General features: G+C 35.7%; 1 protein-coding gene across 14 annotated transcripts in view; it reads left to right on the forward strand.

Annotated features, from left to right (window-relative positions):
• Nucleotides 1–17,433, forward strand: part of PTPRD (protein tyrosine phosphatase receptor type D) — a 2,782,277-nt gene that overhangs the window by 1,843,144 nt on the left and 921,700 nt on the right. For all 14 annotated transcript variants that reach the window (XM_069090737.1, XM_069090735.1, XM_069090734.1 and 11 more), the window contains one exon: nucleotides 4,025–4,047. The gene's annotated coding sequence lies outside the window, so the exon portion shown is untranslated. The remainder of the gene's footprint in view (nucleotides 1–4,024; nucleotides 4,048–17,433) is intronic.

The following is a 17,433-nucleotide window of genomic DNA, read 5'->3' on the forward strand; positions in this document are numbered from 1 at the left end:
CATGATCCCTTCTGTAATAAAGATAATAACTCCTACACTGTCAACTCTTCTTTTTCCCATGTTCTAAATAAGTGTGTTCTTCAAATTTCTGACCTCAGTTCTCTTCTCAGTTTTTATATTGTCCATTTTCGTGTTCTCAGTGATCACCTCTGTGTATACGACTCCTAAATCCAAATTACTAGCCTAAACCCCTGAACTCCTGTTCTATTTTTTGACTACATAAACTCAATGTATCCAGAGCAGAATTTATTATTTCCCACCAAATAAACCAGTCCAAATATCCCTGTTTCATTTACTGGTACAACTATTTTCTTGGCCATTGACCTCAAGGATATTTTGACTCTCCGCATCCCTAGAAAATTAGATCTCTGTTACTAGACATATTTAAGTATTCAGTCAAAGACTGGGTATGAGCGCTGTGATGACAAGGATCATTTATTATATAAGCTACATCAAACATGAACTCCAGAAAGCTATACTCATATTCAAGGTTCAATTTGAGTCAGCACAAAAATGAAATGACAACTTATAAACCTCCACCAATGTTTCTTTTTTACTGGACTAAATATCACATTAAGTCAAGCAAAATATACTTAATTAAAATATAATAATAGCAAAGTATATAATGATTTACAAAAGTGGGGCATTCTTTCTCATAGATTTCAGCCCAACTTTTGTCTGAGGAAACATGCAAAAAGAGCATGCCACAGTTAGGGGATGCACCCAGGAGAAGGAAAACATATTCTGGAAAAATCATGTTTCTTGGATTACATTTCAACTGGAACATACCTTTCCTCTGAAGGTGCCAATTTACTTCTTCTCTGAGGAGATACTGTTCTGGAACTATCTGCTAGAATGCTTTCCTCACTGAGCTATGAGTTGCTTTCTCCATTGAACCATAAGTTGATGCTTTTTACTTGACTGTCTTCTATTTTTCCATCTGTAGCTTCTTTTTTAGTGAGATATACCATAATCTAGAATTATTTCAGCTATTTTTCAAAGGGGAACCACAGTCTCATCCAGTCACAAAAGCCAGTAGGTCAATTCTGTCTTTTGCAATCCTTTACTTTTACTTCAGTGACCACTCCCCTTTGTTATGTGAGTCAAACTGAAATAATTCCCATCATGCTCCTACCTACCATCATTGGGCCATTCAGAATGCCCTAGATCTTCATATCAGCAAGACTTGAGGGATGGGGTGGTGTTGACACCTGAATTCTGCTCTTCTCTTGTTGTACCACATTTCTATCCTGTCTATATTTCTGTGTTTTCCAACATCGATCACAATGTATCTACAAGATAATAAGTTAATCGTTTTTTTAAATTAAATTGAATTAATTTGAATGAGCTTGGCTCCAGGAATAATAGGCATGAAAATAAAAATAACATACATTTGCATATATACATATGTATACATATTTAAACATATTCACACATACATATAGACATACATACACACACACGCACACTAGAAAGGCACCGTACAAAGTGGTGAGAATGGTTCCTGAGTCAAGAAGACCTAGGTTTAAATCGTAATTTAACCATTGAATAACTGCAGAGCAAATCATTAACTTCTCTGTGCCTCAGTTTCTTTATCTGTAAAGTGGAGATAATAATAACACCTACCTCATAGGGTTGCTGCCAAGGATAAAATGAGATAATATATGCAAAGATCCTTGCAAAACTTAAAGTGCTATGTGAGCTATAATTATTGCTTTGACTGCCTTGGGCCTTCTGTGTTAAATTAGAACATTTGAAGTTTCAGATCTTTTTGTAAAGGAATAATGTGCATAAAGAGTATCACACTTTAACCCCCATCCCCTTCAGATGTGTGGAGTTTGATGCAGTTTGGTTCCAGATGCATAACTTTCATTAATAATGATGAGAGTATTGGGTTTGATGAAAAAAGACACCTTCTAAATATTAGTTACAAGCTAGAATGAACACTTCACCCTTCATTGACCATATGGAATTGAAATGATGAAAATGAAAAACTGTATATTGAGCTCATTGGTTTCTAGGCACCTTATTTGTAAAAGTAACAGCTGTCAGTGCTCTTCAATAACCTTCCCATCAGCAGGAAGCCCCTCTAACTTTAACAAAGCAAGACTTCATCTTTGGGTCCTTAAGGCTTTTCATCAATAAAAAGAAATGGGTATAGGCAAAAGATTCCATCCTCCTGACTTGCAGATGTGTGTGTATACATACATGTATATGCATACATATATATATATATATATATATATATAGAGAGAGAGAGAGAGAGAGAATTCCCTTTTATGCTAATAGAGTTATCTGCATACATTTTTGACATGGGGACAAAAAAGACTCTCTCTCTCTCTCTCTCTCTCTCTCTCTCTCTCTCTCTCTCTCTCGGTAAATAGGTAGCCAGAGTATGAACAGAAGGTTACTGGGGGCTAATTCAATGTGCACCAACTGTGAAATTGGACTGTTTTATCCAACCCTCACTTTAACTTCTGTCAGAAATGGTCAGTTAAGTGGGGATAACTGGATTATATCTGGGTTAATTCTCCCAATCTAATTCAACAGGGACTTTTAAAAATCAATCAACAAGCATTTATGTAGTGACTATATTGCATTTCAAGGACTATGTTAGTCCATGGGAAGCTACATTTAGATACACAATCCTCTTTCTAATAGAAAATATCCTAAAGTACAAAAAATGCTTTATTTCCAACAAGCATTTATTAAATTCTAGTATCAGGAGAACATTGTGCTAGGTGCTAGGTACTTGGAGCTAGGGGTGAGGGGTACAAAAAGAAAATACAAATATTATCTATTACTAAAGAGCTTCTATCCTACTATAGATATAATATATAAACAAATATCCATACCCATGAAAATGAAGACAGAGAGGGCAATAATGTCCAAGAGAAGCAACATGGGATAGGAGCTATTACATGAATTGAACCTTGAATGAAACCAGGAATTCCAGGAAAGCATAGGTTAGGAGGATGTATATTTCATACATAGAGAATATAGCCTGTACAGTGGGAAGGAGGTGGAGGAGATGGAATGCAGAGTTGAGGAAACAAGAAGTAGTCGATTTTAATTGAAACAGAATAAATGAAAATATTGAATGTTTGAAAACAGATTTTGAAAGATTTTTAATGCAAAGTTGAGAAGTTAATATTTTACGATACAGGCACCCAAATTTTTTAGCAATGGAGTGATATTTCAAGACTTCCACTTTGGAAAGGGTTTTTATTATTGTTATTGTTGTTGGTTTGGTTTGGTTTTGGCAACTGTATGAAAGCTAGATAGGAACCAGGAAAAAGTAGAAAACAGGAGTTCAAGTAGGAGAAGGTGCAGGTTAGGTGGAGATGATGTGGGGAGACAAATAATCTTACATTCATAGTGGACATGTTAAATTTTAGAAACCTATGGAAGAGGTCATACTGGATGTCCCAAAGCCAAGGCATTTTGGTCAGTCATACCACTTTTAGATAGGTAGGTAACCAAATCATGCATATAATTTCATTCTTCTCCATAATGTCTTACTCTGAAGACTTATTGTGGCATGAAGATAATCATGGTTTTTGGGAGATTGTGATCATAGAATATTAGGTCTCTTAGATCTAATATCCTACAAAGTAATCATTTCCCTACTAGGCTTTTTTTGTTTATTTTCAGTGGCATGAAAGAGGGAAAAAAAGAATTTTTGTTATTTGAAAAAATTAAATTCAGTTTTAAAAGAAAGTCATACCAAGCTAAACAGACTACTAAACAGGTATATGTAAATACCTGCTGAGTGATCCAAAGCTTTCTGTTGTCCAAGTATCTGCTTAGCTGAGTCCTAAGAGTCTCATCCCCCACAAGGTTAACAATGGAGGTGGGTGAAGGATGGTGGGTAGGACAACTACTTACAAAAACTAGCTTTAAAGGTGGAGAAGGTGGTTAATATGGGAGCTGGTGGAAAGAAGTATCAAACTGATCTAAATAAAAAATTCTTTAAAAAATTGAAGTGAATAATAATTGAATCAGAATTTTTATTTTCTTTTAGGTGTAGATTGGACCATTCTTTCTGTAAGTAATTCTACCAATTTCTTCTCTAAATGTATCTCCCTCTCTTTCTACTTACATACATACATACATGCATACATATGTAATCATGACAATGCTATGTTTGTGTTTTCTCATGTCAAATTGGGTTTTAATTGGGCAGAGGTGCTCTTAAGCTTTTTAACAGTTGTCAAAATATGTATAGTCATATTTTGAAATATTATATATAAAATCTCCTTGTTTTGAGTAAATTGACATTGCTTAGAGTACAGTGTTTGATCAGTTGTTTTTTTTCTTGTAAAATTTCTTATTAATCATCATATGAAGAGAAAGTCCATTTAAATCAAGATAATCTGATGAAAACCAGTGAATTGTTTTCCAAAAAAGCAATAATAAATTATATCACATATAAAATATTTTAGCAATTTATCATTTATTTTTGTATATAAAGTATGTGTTCATCTTTAAGAGATCCTAATCTTATCAGGGTACAGAATCGCCTGTGGTTCAAGTGACCATATGGATCTGGAGTTAAAGGATCACCTCTGTCACTTCTGATGTTGCACTGGATGTTTGCAGCCTGTGCCATCTTGGGCAGATCATTTAAACTTTATTGGCCCATTTCCTCATCTGTAAAATGAGGTTTCTAGATATCATCCTTTCTAGCTGTAAAGTTATGAATCTATGATCTTCTTAACCAAAATTATTTTTGTTTATAAAAATCTTCAATACAGCATCCCAATGTGCTGGAAAATAGAACCTTCCTCTGGTTCTTTTAATATTTCTTGGATAAAAATACTATCCACACTTATACTCTCATTTTTTCCATGTATACAACCAAATCTTTTTTGTTTATCCTTGTTCTAAATTTGTTTTCATCACTTCTCATGAGCATATCATGGCCATGTGGTAACATAATATATTAGGAGATTGCTCTTTGGATCAACTGTAATTGAATTTTTTCCTAAATAATGCTATTCCATGATTTGCAGATATTTAAGATCAATGACAGATTATTGGTCTCTTTTTTGGTTTTTAAATGGTCTTTTGACACTGGAGAACACTTTAGAATCATTGAAACCACATTTGTGCAAATGCTTAAATCATGACCAATCCTTCATCACCCCATTTGGGGTTTTCTTGGCAAGCACATTACAATTTCACAAATTTTATCCACCCTAATGTCCTCTTCCTTACTCAATTTAGGCCTAAATTCCTGTCTATCTCATAATTCCTGTCCACAAAATAAGTACTGATAAAGAACTTCAATGAGCTGTCTATTCATTTGAATCCTCATAATTAGAGCAATAGGTTTCTTCATATATTTTTTTTCAATGTGTATGACTAGGCAGATGTCTTTTGATTATTTATGAATCTCATTGAGGGGCTATCAAGTCAAAGAATGTGATGCTTAAATCCTAGCTCTCCTATTTGACTGTGTATAAACTTAAGTGAGTTATTTAAGTTTTGTGGTTCTCAGTTTTTTAATATTTCTAGAATGTAGAATTCGAACTAGATGATATTAAAGGTTGCTTCCTACTTTAAATCTATGAACCTATCATGCTATGATCCCTTTCAGTCCTAGATTTACCATCATATGATATTGGCCCAATGTTAACTGAAAACAGGAGCATTTGTCAACTCTCTCTATGGATAAGAATTTCTTCTTCTATTTGGACTTTGTGCAGGATATCCTTCATGACACAGGAGAATACTTTCCTTAACATGTGTCTCTCTGTTTGCTTTACTTGATGCTGATATTCAGTGAATCATTGAATTATTATTTCTGTGGTCACGTCTCTCCTGGAAAATTTAATGTATAATGTTAATGTATGTTGTAGAAAATATATTTTTAGAGGAAAGACTTAAAGAATGCATTTTGCTCTAGTCAAATGTTATTAGTAGTAGTACTACTACTATCATACAGGAAACAATCATACAGGAAACCAAACTATATTAAATTTCCTACCCATTAAGTCAGTTGGGTAACTGTATATAGGGCTATAAAAAAATTGTCAATGAAAGTCAATCTGTTTTCTTCTATATTTATAGATCATAGATTCCTCAGCTGAAAGGAAGTTGAGATCTCATTTATTCTAATCTCATTTTAAAAATGAAGGGATTGGGGTGGCTAGGTAGCACAGTAAATAGAGCACCAGCCCTGGAATCAGGAGGAATAAGTTCAAATCTAGCCTCAGACACTTAACACTTATTAGCTGTGTGATGTTGGGCAAGTCACTTAACCCCAACTGCCCTGCCTTCCCCCCTACAAAAAGCAAAATAAATAAATAAATGAAGGGATTGAGCTTCAGTAAAGTGAAATGACTTGCCCAAGGTCACACAGGACCTAGAAAACATTGGTATATGGACAAGATGTATAATAAAAGTTTCAGTAGAGACTCAGCAATGAACATTTAGAAGAAGAGAGAAAAAAATGCTATGTGAAATTGACAAAAGAAAAAGGGATGAGAGCATGATGTGAGGGATGACCTAGAAGGCTCAACATGGAAGAAAGACAACTTATTTAGGTCCAATACAATGAGCATTTATTTAGCACTCAGTGTATGCAGAGCACTATGCTAGACACTAGGGAAGATACAAGATCAAAATAAACATAATTCCTGACTTCATGAAACCAAAAGTCTCATAAGAATAGGAGGCACTAAGGGTAAATATGTATGTATATATGTATATATATATATATATGAAATTTTGTATAATATGTATATGATAGAGGGACAAAACAGAATGTTATCTTATCTCAGATCTTTGTCATTTTTTCAAAGCATAGTCAATATTTAATTGTAAAGCTGTCAAACGTATTGAGTTGGACACATAGAACTTTGATTATTTTGATTATTTTTTATTATATTTTGATGATTTTTTTTATTCTAATTTTTTATTCTTTTTTTGCTTTTTGGAGGGGGGAAGGCAGGTCAATTGGGGTTAAGTGACTTGCCCAGGGTCACATGGCTAGTAAGTGTTAAGCGTCTGAGGCCAAATTTGAACTCAGGTCCTCCTGACGCCAGGGCTAGTGCTCTATTCATTGTACCACCTAGCTGCCTCAAGACCTGTGATTTCTGGGATTAAATTATTACAATTCAAGGGATTAAAAGCACTTTCTCCTATCCATGATGACCTAGTAAATATATATTGATTAGAAGACACAAATAAGAAAAGAAAATATCAGTTTATACCCTCCAGTTCTGTTGGGACTAACTATAGCATCATGACTCTATTCTGTTCATTTAATTTGTTTTTTTAAGCACTTTTCCACAGTACTGGCCGAAGTTGATTGTTTGACCTTCAACAAGTCACTTGACATCTCTAAATTGGTTTCCTTTTATGTAGAGAGAATATTTTCTCAATCTATGTCATAGGATTCTTGAGATGGACATATTCTCTAAACCTTGATATGCAATTGAAACAAGTTTCATTGTTACTATTATTAATATTAAGAATACCAGAGTACTTCTGAATGACTTAGAATAAAAGAAAAATGTTTCATCTTACATCTTAAATTGAACAGTATTAACTTTAAAATTAATATAGCAAAAATGATTGGGCTATGATCTGTCCATTCTCTTTCCATTGATTAGACTATAGCTATAGCTGTTAACATTTGATTAACAATTCAGCTCAGAAGGATGTGTGTTTTATACCTATAAGATTTATGTTCTTACAATGTTTTTTTTTTAATTATGTCTTCCAACCAGTCCATCCATTACAGAAAATGTTGCTAAAATAAGATTTGAACCTAGAAAAAGTAACTTCTCTCAAGTTCTTTCTTTTCTTCCTCCTCAGTTCATAGCCTTTTAAAGAAATTATTTAATCAATTGATGCACAAAACTAGTACCTTTGAAATCCCCTAAGAAAATAAGACTAAATATTCAATATTTAATAATTATAGTGATTTCCACTTGGTATTATAAGCTTAGGAAGTGCAAGGGTTCACTTATTCCAATAGCAATTATGTTTGATTGGCCTGTATGTATGTCACTCCAGAACTCCACAGTTACCAGTTGGATGGATATTTGTGGTTTTCTGAAACCTCATCAAGGCAAGGAGATAATGGATTTTTGAAAATTATCCAAACTAATGAAACCAAGATCTGTCAGGTCTACCAAGGTGTGAAGCCTCTGAACACAGAATTAATAACTGACTATGCAGCTGAGGACCAAGTTAGCTATGTATGGAAACTTAGCATCATAAAACTGGCTACTAGGATAGGAACATTGTTGGCAACAGACTCTCTTGAAGCTATCTACTAAAATATGAAAAGTTTGTGACTGGTATTGCTATAGATAACATCAACTTAGATGAAATAATGGACTCCTTGAAGCATTGAAAGAGAGGAAAAATCTCATGTGACAGGTAGGTGGAATACAGGTTGCAAAGAAGTTGGGAGGAAAGGAGGGAGACACAACCCTCTCCCCACACCTACCCTCACTCTTCCTTCTAAATAAACAGAGAGGGAGCATAAAAACTTTATTTCTTCTTTTAGTCCACTCTTTGCAATCCAATAACCACTAAATAAATTCAGTGGGGGTACAAAAGTATATTTTCTTCCTTTATTTTCTCTTTTTTCATTGAAACAAATTATTTTCCATAATTTTCTCTGTGGTTTTATTAAGGATAAAATTCTATGTGATTTTAATCCTACACATCCATTCACTTTCTTAAAAGCTTTTCATTTTGCCATTTGATGAATATTGGAAACAAGTGGATTGTCTGGATAAAGAGAATTAGTTGAGGTTTACGTCAGTCAAGAGCTCAAAGCAACCATGGGCTTTGAAGGAAGTGCCTTACAATATAAATAGCCCTAATCTCCTTCAAGTTTTAACTTTCAAGAAAGAATTTTCTGAAAGCCAGCTTTTTTAATCAGCTAGATTTGCAACAGGAGTGAAAGTAATGCTAGTCATAAAGGACACAGGTTGTGTAGCAGGAGCACAAAACTAGCACTTGGTAATCTGATTCATGAGGAATTGAAGAATCATGGAAGCAGGATTTGGGGGGTGCGGAGAAAGTGTTGAAATTAAGCAATTTCCAAGATCCTCTAACAGTTCCTGCCTCCTAAAGTTCTATTGAAGTCATCTTTGCCTTAAGCTAAAATGTGTAGTTTGGAAGAGAGCTGGTTATTAGCTGGAGGGGAATAGCCAGAAGGGCTCAGAAAGTCTAGGCAGCTCCTTAGCAATCCCATTCTTTCCATATTTTTGTTATGCCAGAAGAGATCAGTGCCAACAATAAAGCAGGTGGAATTATTCTAGCGTAACTTTGTCAGCCCAGAGAAGGATGGGATATGTGTTTCACCCGAGATGATAGGGCAGCAGGTAAAGAAGATAAGGTTACAGACAAAGCGGGTGTACAAATGGCTTCAGCATCTCATTATGGAAGTTAAGTGCCTTGGCAGCTAAAGCCCAGATCACCAATGCTACACCTCTCTTCTATACTAGCACAGTAACAGGCAGTATCTCTGAAGTGCCTAACATTGGTTAGAGGATTTTTACAAAATGATGTCATGAAATTCAAAAAGTGGGGGTATTGAAGGGAGTAAATTATTTTAGTTATCTCAAACTTGTTGGGGGTATGATACTTTCCCTTCAGCTTGATTCTTCTAAATAGTTCTCTCTGGGGTGGCCAGGTGGCTCAGCAAGTAAGAGCACTGGCCCCAGTGTCTAGATGACCTGGGGGATCGAATCTGGGCTCAGATACTTAGCACCACACCCAGAAATAACTGGCCATGTAACCTTGAGCAAATTACTTAACCCCAATTGCTTTAAAAAAAATAAAAAATAAATAAATAGTTCTCTCTGAGCCAAAAGGAAACTGAAGACAGATTTTCTTCCCCTCCCATCAGGTTTGCTTTTAAAAACCAGTTAGTGGTATACACACTGTATGAGAAGAGAGAACATATCTTTGGGTAAAAATATTCCTAAATCTAGATCATTTGTTAACTGACATAAAATGTAGCAATGATAGACCCCTTCCATTGGTCCTTCCAAACCACATTTGGAAAAGTTATCTCTTTCAAATAAAAATCTTTTAGACATTAAAATATTATTTTTGTTGGTTTCCTATTTTCAAATCACCGTAGTATGAATTTTATTATTTTATCAAGCTCTCTAAAGTATCCTCTTGTTGATGTGATTGGTGTAGCATTAACAATGTAAATTAATTTTTTAGTACTGTCATTTTTATTATATTGGCATGACCTAGCCACGAGCATTAAATATTCCCCCAACTACCGTGTTTCCCCAATAATAAGACACTGTCTTATTATTTTTTTTTTTGGACAGAAAAACACCAGAGGGCTTATTTTCAGGGGAGGCCTTATTTTAATGAACATTGACAGCAATTTTAATAAACAGGTAATGTACCTTTATTCAATATGCAAATCACCTGGGAAGAACAGGATGACACGCTCACTGCTGCAGCTCTGATTGGATGCAGCTCGGAGTGCGGCGTGCGTTTCACTGGGGGGGGGAAGGGGCATACAGAGGGTACTGTAATGTAGCGTGTAGCGCAGGGAATCACCTTCACTACAGTAGCAATCTCAATAGGGCTTATTTTCAGGGGAGGGCTTATTTTAGAGGAATCTTACACAGTAAGGGGAGGGCTTATTTTTGGGATAGGTCTTATTATCGGGGAAACATGCTATTTAGGTTATTCTTTAATTCTTTCTGGAATGCTTTATAAGTGAGTATACATGTCTTTTGTGATCTTAGGAAACAATGATCACCAGATTTTATGTATTTTGTAGTTTTTCAGAATGGGATTTCCCTTTCTATTGTTGTTTCTTATGTTTTGATATTATTATAAGATAGAAATGCTGTTGATTTTAAGGATTTGTTTTGTAGACTGCAAATTTGTAAAAATTATTTATTGTCTAAATAGATTTTGTGATTCCCTAAGGTTTTTCTAAGTAAACAATGAAATCATCATCAAACAGTGTTGATTTTAATTCCCCTTTAACTATCTTTTTTTTCTCAAAAGCTTTATTAACTTCTGATTTACATCATTCATTTCTGCCAGATTTTGAGTTACAAATTTTCTCCCCATTTTTCCCCTACCCACCGCCCCAAAATAGCAGTCCCACAGGATATCCCCTCCTCCAATCTGCTCTCTCCCATGCTTTCTCCCATACCCCTTTGACTTTTCCAGTGGATCACTATGCCTCAGTGCCCATATATCTTATATCCCAATTACATGTAAAATAGTATTATTTCATTTTAAAACTTTGAATTCCAGATTCATTCCTTTCCTCCCTTGTCACCTACCCTTACTGGGAAGAAAAACATTTCAGTATAGGTTGTACATGTATGACTAATGCAAAACAATAACATACTAGATATATTTTAAAAGCCTGACTATATTTCCCTCCCTTCTATCCCACCTCCCACATGTTCTATTCTCTACTTTGATCCCATACCTTTTCAAAAGTGGGTGCTTCCAACTTCCCTTCCCCCCCCCAACCAGCCCTCCCTTCAATCATCCCCCTCTCATACCCTTCCCCCCCCTACTCTCCTGGAGGGGGAGATACCCTATTTAGTGTGTGTTTCATTCCCTCCTCAATCCAGATTCAATGGGAATAAGATTGACCCATTCACTTTTGACTTCCTATTCTTCGCCTCCATTGTACCCATTTTCCCTTGCCTCTTCTACATGAGATAGTTTATCCCATTCTGTCTCTCCCCATCTCCTCTCATTATATTACTCTCTCACCTCTTAATTTCAGCTTTTAAGTATTATCCCTTCCTATTAAATTGGTCCTGTTCTCTCTATCTATGTATACCTCTAAACATATATACACAGATTCACATATGTATTCATATGCCCATATACCCTCATATATAGACATATATATATATATATATATATATATTATTCCCTTCAACTACTGAGAAAAGTTTCATAAGTTACAATTATTGTTTTTCCATGTAAGAATGTTAATAGTTCAACTTTGACAAGTTCCTTATGATTTCTTTTCCCTGTTTACCTTCTCATGCTTCTCTTGCTTCTTATATCTGAATGTCAAATTTTCTATTCAACTCTGGTTTTTTCAGCAAGAATGATTGAAAGTCTTCTATTCCACTGAATGACCATATTTTCCCCTGAAATATGATACTCAGTTTTGCTGGGTAGGTGACTCTTGGTTTTAATCCCAGCTCCTTTGACCTCTGGAATATCATATTCCAAGCCCTTCGATCCCTCAGTGTAGAAGCTTCCAGATCCTTGGTTATCCTGATTGTGTTTCCACAATATTAAAATTGTTTCTTCCTGGCTGCTTGTAATATTCTCTCCTTAATCTGGGAATTCTGGAACCTGGCTATAATCTTGCCAGGAGTTTTCTTTTTTGGGATCTTTTTCAGGAGGTGATCGGTGGATTCTTTCAACATCTATTTTGCCCTCTGGTTCTAAATCATCAGGGCAGTTTTCTTTGAGAACTTCCTGGAGGATGATTTCTAGGTTCTTACTTTGATCATGGCTTCCAGGTAGTCCAATAACTTTTAAATTATCTCTCCTGGATCTATTTTCCAGGTCAGTGGTTTTTCCCATGAGATATTGCATATTGCCTTCTATTCTTCCATTTGTTTGGATCTGTTTAGCAGCATCTTGATTTCTCATAAAGTCATTAGCTTCCATTTGCTCCAATCTAATTCTGAAGCAATGATTCTCCTTATTGAGCTTTTCAAACTCTTTTTCCATCTGGCAAATTCAGCTTTTTAAGTCATTCCTTTCATTGCCTTTTTGAGCCTCTTTTGCCATTTGAGTTAGTCTATTTTTTAAGGTTTGATTTTCCTCAGTAAGGCTGTTGACTCTCATTTCATAATTTTCTTGCATCATTCTCATTTCTCTTCCCAATTTTTCCTCCACTTTTCTTATCTGCTTCTTAAGGTCCTCTATGGCCTGTAACTAGCTCGTATTTTCCCTTTGAAGCTTTTGGTGCAGGAGTTCTGACTTCACTGTCTTCCTCCTCTTCCATGCTTTGCTCCTTTTTGTCTCCAAAATAGGAGTCTAATGTTGGAATCTTCTGTCTGTTTTGTTTCCTTTGCCTGGTCATGTCTCCCCTCAGTGACTTGACCCTGGGTTTTTGCCACAGTAGGAATCTGCCAACAGACAGGGGAGCTTTTGTCCCAAATGCTGGGGTTTTCTCAGCTGCCAGAGGTATTAGATGGGTGCCCTCTCTGAGGTATCCTCACACTCTGCAAGCTGGGCACACTCCACCCTAGACTGCAATCCAGATCCAAGAAGGTTAAAGCAAAGACATTGCCCCTCAGACTGGTGCTTGGTCCCGCTGAACTCTGCAGGCCAGGAGCTGAAGCAGCCACATGGCATTGGCTGGCTGTGCTGGTGTCTCAGTGGCTTGTCACAGTGGGGGCAAAAGCCATACACTCCCACTTACTGGGTCCCAAAGTCTAGACTGCAGTGACCTCTCACTTTGTCCTTCACATCTACGTGTTGATAATTCTGGAAATGGCCACAGCTGCTGCTGATCTGGAGACCCCCTGGCTGGTTGGCCCACCCTGAGGGCTGGGCTCGGCTCCCAGAGCACTGTGCTTGGCTCCCAGAGCACTGAGCTTGGCTCCCAGAGCACTGAGCTGGCCAATTCCTGCCAGCCTGCCAGGCTGTCCTCAGTGGGAGATTAGCTTCTCTGTGTCATTTTGTGGGTTCTGCAGCTCCAAAGTTTGTTTAGAGTCTCCTTTTTATATGGATTGGGGAAGGTAGAAGATGGAGTAGTGGGGAGGTCCTGCTTCTACTCTGCCATCTTGACTCCACCCCCCCTTTAACTATCTTTTGTCCTTTAATTCCTCTCTTGTCTTTTATGATATTGTTAGCATTTCTAGAATGATAAATAATAGTGGGCAAAGTGAGCATACTTGATTTAATGTTGTATTTATTGGAAAAGTTTCTAAAATAATTCTATCACAAGTGATGATTACATTGGTTTTTACATAGATGCTTTTTAATGAAAATTTTAAAAACGTCCCTGGTTATGCCTATACTTTGTAGGGCTTTTAGCATATAGGAGTATTGTCCTTTGTGTGGTTTTGGATGTTTCATTTTTTAACATTATTAATATTTACTGTTTTCCTAATGTTAAGCCATCTTTGTATCCCTGGTATGAATCCCACTTAATCATAATTAATTATTTTTTGGATAAATTGCTATAATCCATTTCACAGCATTTTTGTTTTCCTATTTCTTGGTATCTCGTGAAGCCATTAGTCTCTATTTGGTTAATTCTAATTTTTACAGAGTTATTTTCTCAGGTAAAGTTTTGTAACTCTTGTTCCATACTCTTCATTCTCTTTCTCAATCTTCTTAACTCATTTCTTTTCACTTTTTTTACCTCCTCTCATTTGGTTTTTAAAAATTATTTTTGACTCTTATAGAAAAAAATAATTCTAGAAATTCTAGTTGGACTTGTCAGCCAAAGCTGTATATTTCTTTAAAGCTTAGTTTGTATGTGTTTTATGTCCTTCTCCTATTCTTGGTTTGAGTTTTGAACTTTTCTGTAGCCTTAATATCTCTTTATGGTGAGATTTATTTTATTGTTCAATCCAACCTACTTCTTGATTTGGGACTTTATGTCAGGAATGCACTCTATACAATTCTCATGGGAATGTCTGGACTGAACATCTATCTTCTTGAATCCTTCAACTGTTTTCTTGGTTTGTTGTATGCTGTGTTATTCCAAGATCTTGAGAACAGTTCAGGTTAGAAAACTGCTCTCAAAGTAATGTAATCTGGGGTGAAATAGTCTGAGCTCTGCCAATTTCTGTGTGACTCAACTGCAGGCTTCCCTTTGTTCTGGGATTCCTGTACAGGTTATTCCACTGTAGGCTTCAACCTGGGTTGAAGACTAGAACTAAGGACCTACTCTTCTCCTGGGATCAAAGTCACATAACTACTGTTTACTTCTGAACTTGCCACTCTCTCATTACACAACTAAGGCCTGTACCACAATTGCTCCTGTCCATCTCCCTTTTCCCTGGACCTATGACCTAGAAGTAGGTATTGGAACACAGAACTGACACATGGCACCTATTTCTGCACCCTGGGATAGTTCAGGCACCCTTTGAGACCTCTATCTGTTCGACTACCATTCTCAGAACTCTTTCAGTCTCCAAGTGCCAGGATGTTCCTGGCAAACCATGTCCTTGCTATACACAGACCTCTCTGTTTCCCTAAGTTGATTTGGATTAGAAAAATGATTCATTGTAATTTTTCCTTGGCTTTCCCAATTCAAATTTGGTCTGGGACATTTTACAGATCTTTATGGAAAAGGGGTGATGAGGGCACTGGGCTATACTTCTTCCGCTTTTTGCCATGTTGACTCTACCTTAACAACCTCCTAATAAATCTTTGTTGAATGACTGTTAAATCAGTTTTGATTGATTGATTTGATCAAATAGTGTTGTTGTCTAATAGATAATTATTTTTAATTGTATGGCATAATCAAGGAAGCCTCAGCCTTAAATCTTAGTCAATGAAGGATTAAAAAAGAAATGTATAGCAAAAAGGTGTACAAAATTAAGTAAATTCCTAAGAATAGAGAGCACCAAATAAGGTAGGTAAACATGAGTAATATACATCATTTGTAAATATATAACACAAAATAATCTTTTTAAAAATAATCTTTTAAAAAAATCTTTATTAAATTTAATTATTTATTTTAATTTACAACATTCAGTTCCACAAGCTTTTGAGTTCCAAATTTTCTCCCCCTCCTTCCCCTCCCTCCTCCCCAAAATGGTATGCAATCAGATATATGCTTTACATATACATTCATATTAAATGTATTTCCACATTAGTCATGTTGCAAAGAAGAATTATAACCAATGGAATGAACCATGAGAAAGAAGAAACAAAACAAAAAGGGAAGAAAGCAACTAGTATGCTTTAATCTGCATTCAGACTCCACAATTCTTTCTCTGGATATGCATAGCATTTCTTCATCATGAGTCTTTTGGAGTTGTCTTAGAACTTTGCATTGCTGAGAAGAGCCAAATCTATCAAAGTTAGTCATAACACAATGTGGCTGTAAGTGTGTACAATGTTCTTCTGGTTTGACTCCCCTCACTTAGCATCAGTTCATATAAGTCTTTCCAGGTTTTACCGAAGTCCTACCTGCTCATCATTTGTTACAGAACAATAGTATTCCATTATATTCATATTTCACAACTTGTTTAGCCATTCTGCAATTGGTGGGCATCCACCCAATTTCCAGCTCTTTCCTACCACAAAAAGAGCTGGCATAAATATTTTTTACATGTAGGTTCTTTTCCCATTTATGATCTTTCACACTTAGCCTTAGAAGTGGTATTATAGGATCAAAGGATGTGCACATTTTTATAGCCCATTGGGAATAGTTCCAAATTGCTCTGAAAAATGGTTGAATCAGTTCAGGACTCCACCAACAATGCATTAGTGTTCCAATTTCCCCACATTTTCACCAGCATTTATAATTTTCCTGTTTCAAAATATTAGCCAATCTGACAGGTGTGATAACACAAAATAAACTTAATGGTGACCACAACATTAAACACTCCTAATGTAGGTTTAGATTATAGTATCATAAGTTTAGGGCTAAAAGGCACCTTAAAAACCATCTCATTCATTTTATTTTATTTATTTATTTATTTATTTATTTATTTATTCTTAGTTTATAACATTTAGTTTTACAAGCTTCTGAATTCCAAATTTTCTACCCTTCCTTCTCCTCCCCCCCTACCCCCATGGGGACATGCAATCCAATATAGGTTCTACAAATACCTTCACATTAAACATTAGTCAAGTTATAAAGAACAATTATAACCAATGGAATAACCAAAGAGAAAGAAGAAACAAAACAAAACAAAACCAAAAAGAGAGAGAGAGCAAGTAATTTGCTTCCATCTGCATTCAGACTCCGTAATTCTTTCTCTGAATGTGAATAGCCCTGCTATAATGCTATAAATGAGTCTTGGAGTTGTGTTGTAGCCTTGTATTGTTGAGAGGAGCCCTGTCTACATCTTGTTCATTTTAAAGATAAAACGACTGAGGTTAAGTAGCATGATATTTCTATAGTTCATGGAATTTAAAATGGATACTAATTGATACTTTTGATAAAATATTGGAGTCCTCCCTCTATTAAAAATAAAAATAGCAAATTATTATATGGCACTACGACTTCAGGCATTTTCCAAATATCAGCTCACTTTATGCTCACATCCAACCTAGGTGGTAGATGCTATTTTCATCCTTATTTTGCAGATTAAGAAACTGAGGGATCACAGAGCTAGTAGACATCTGAGGTTGTGTTTATAGTCAGGTCTTCCTGACTCTAGATCTATCTATCATGATATTTAACTGCATTTATGAATACCTGCACTTCTCTTGGGCTGATCATTTCTAACCCTTGATTGA

Source organism: Petaurus breviceps, unplaced genomic scaffold, assembly GCF_028583685.1.
Source record: "Petaurus breviceps papuanus isolate PSGF00001 unplaced genomic scaffold, PetGlider_PUasm1.0 187, whole genome shotgun sequence".
Lineage (NCBI taxonomy): Eukaryota > Metazoa > Chordata > Mammalia > Diprotodontia > Petauridae > Petaurus > Petaurus breviceps.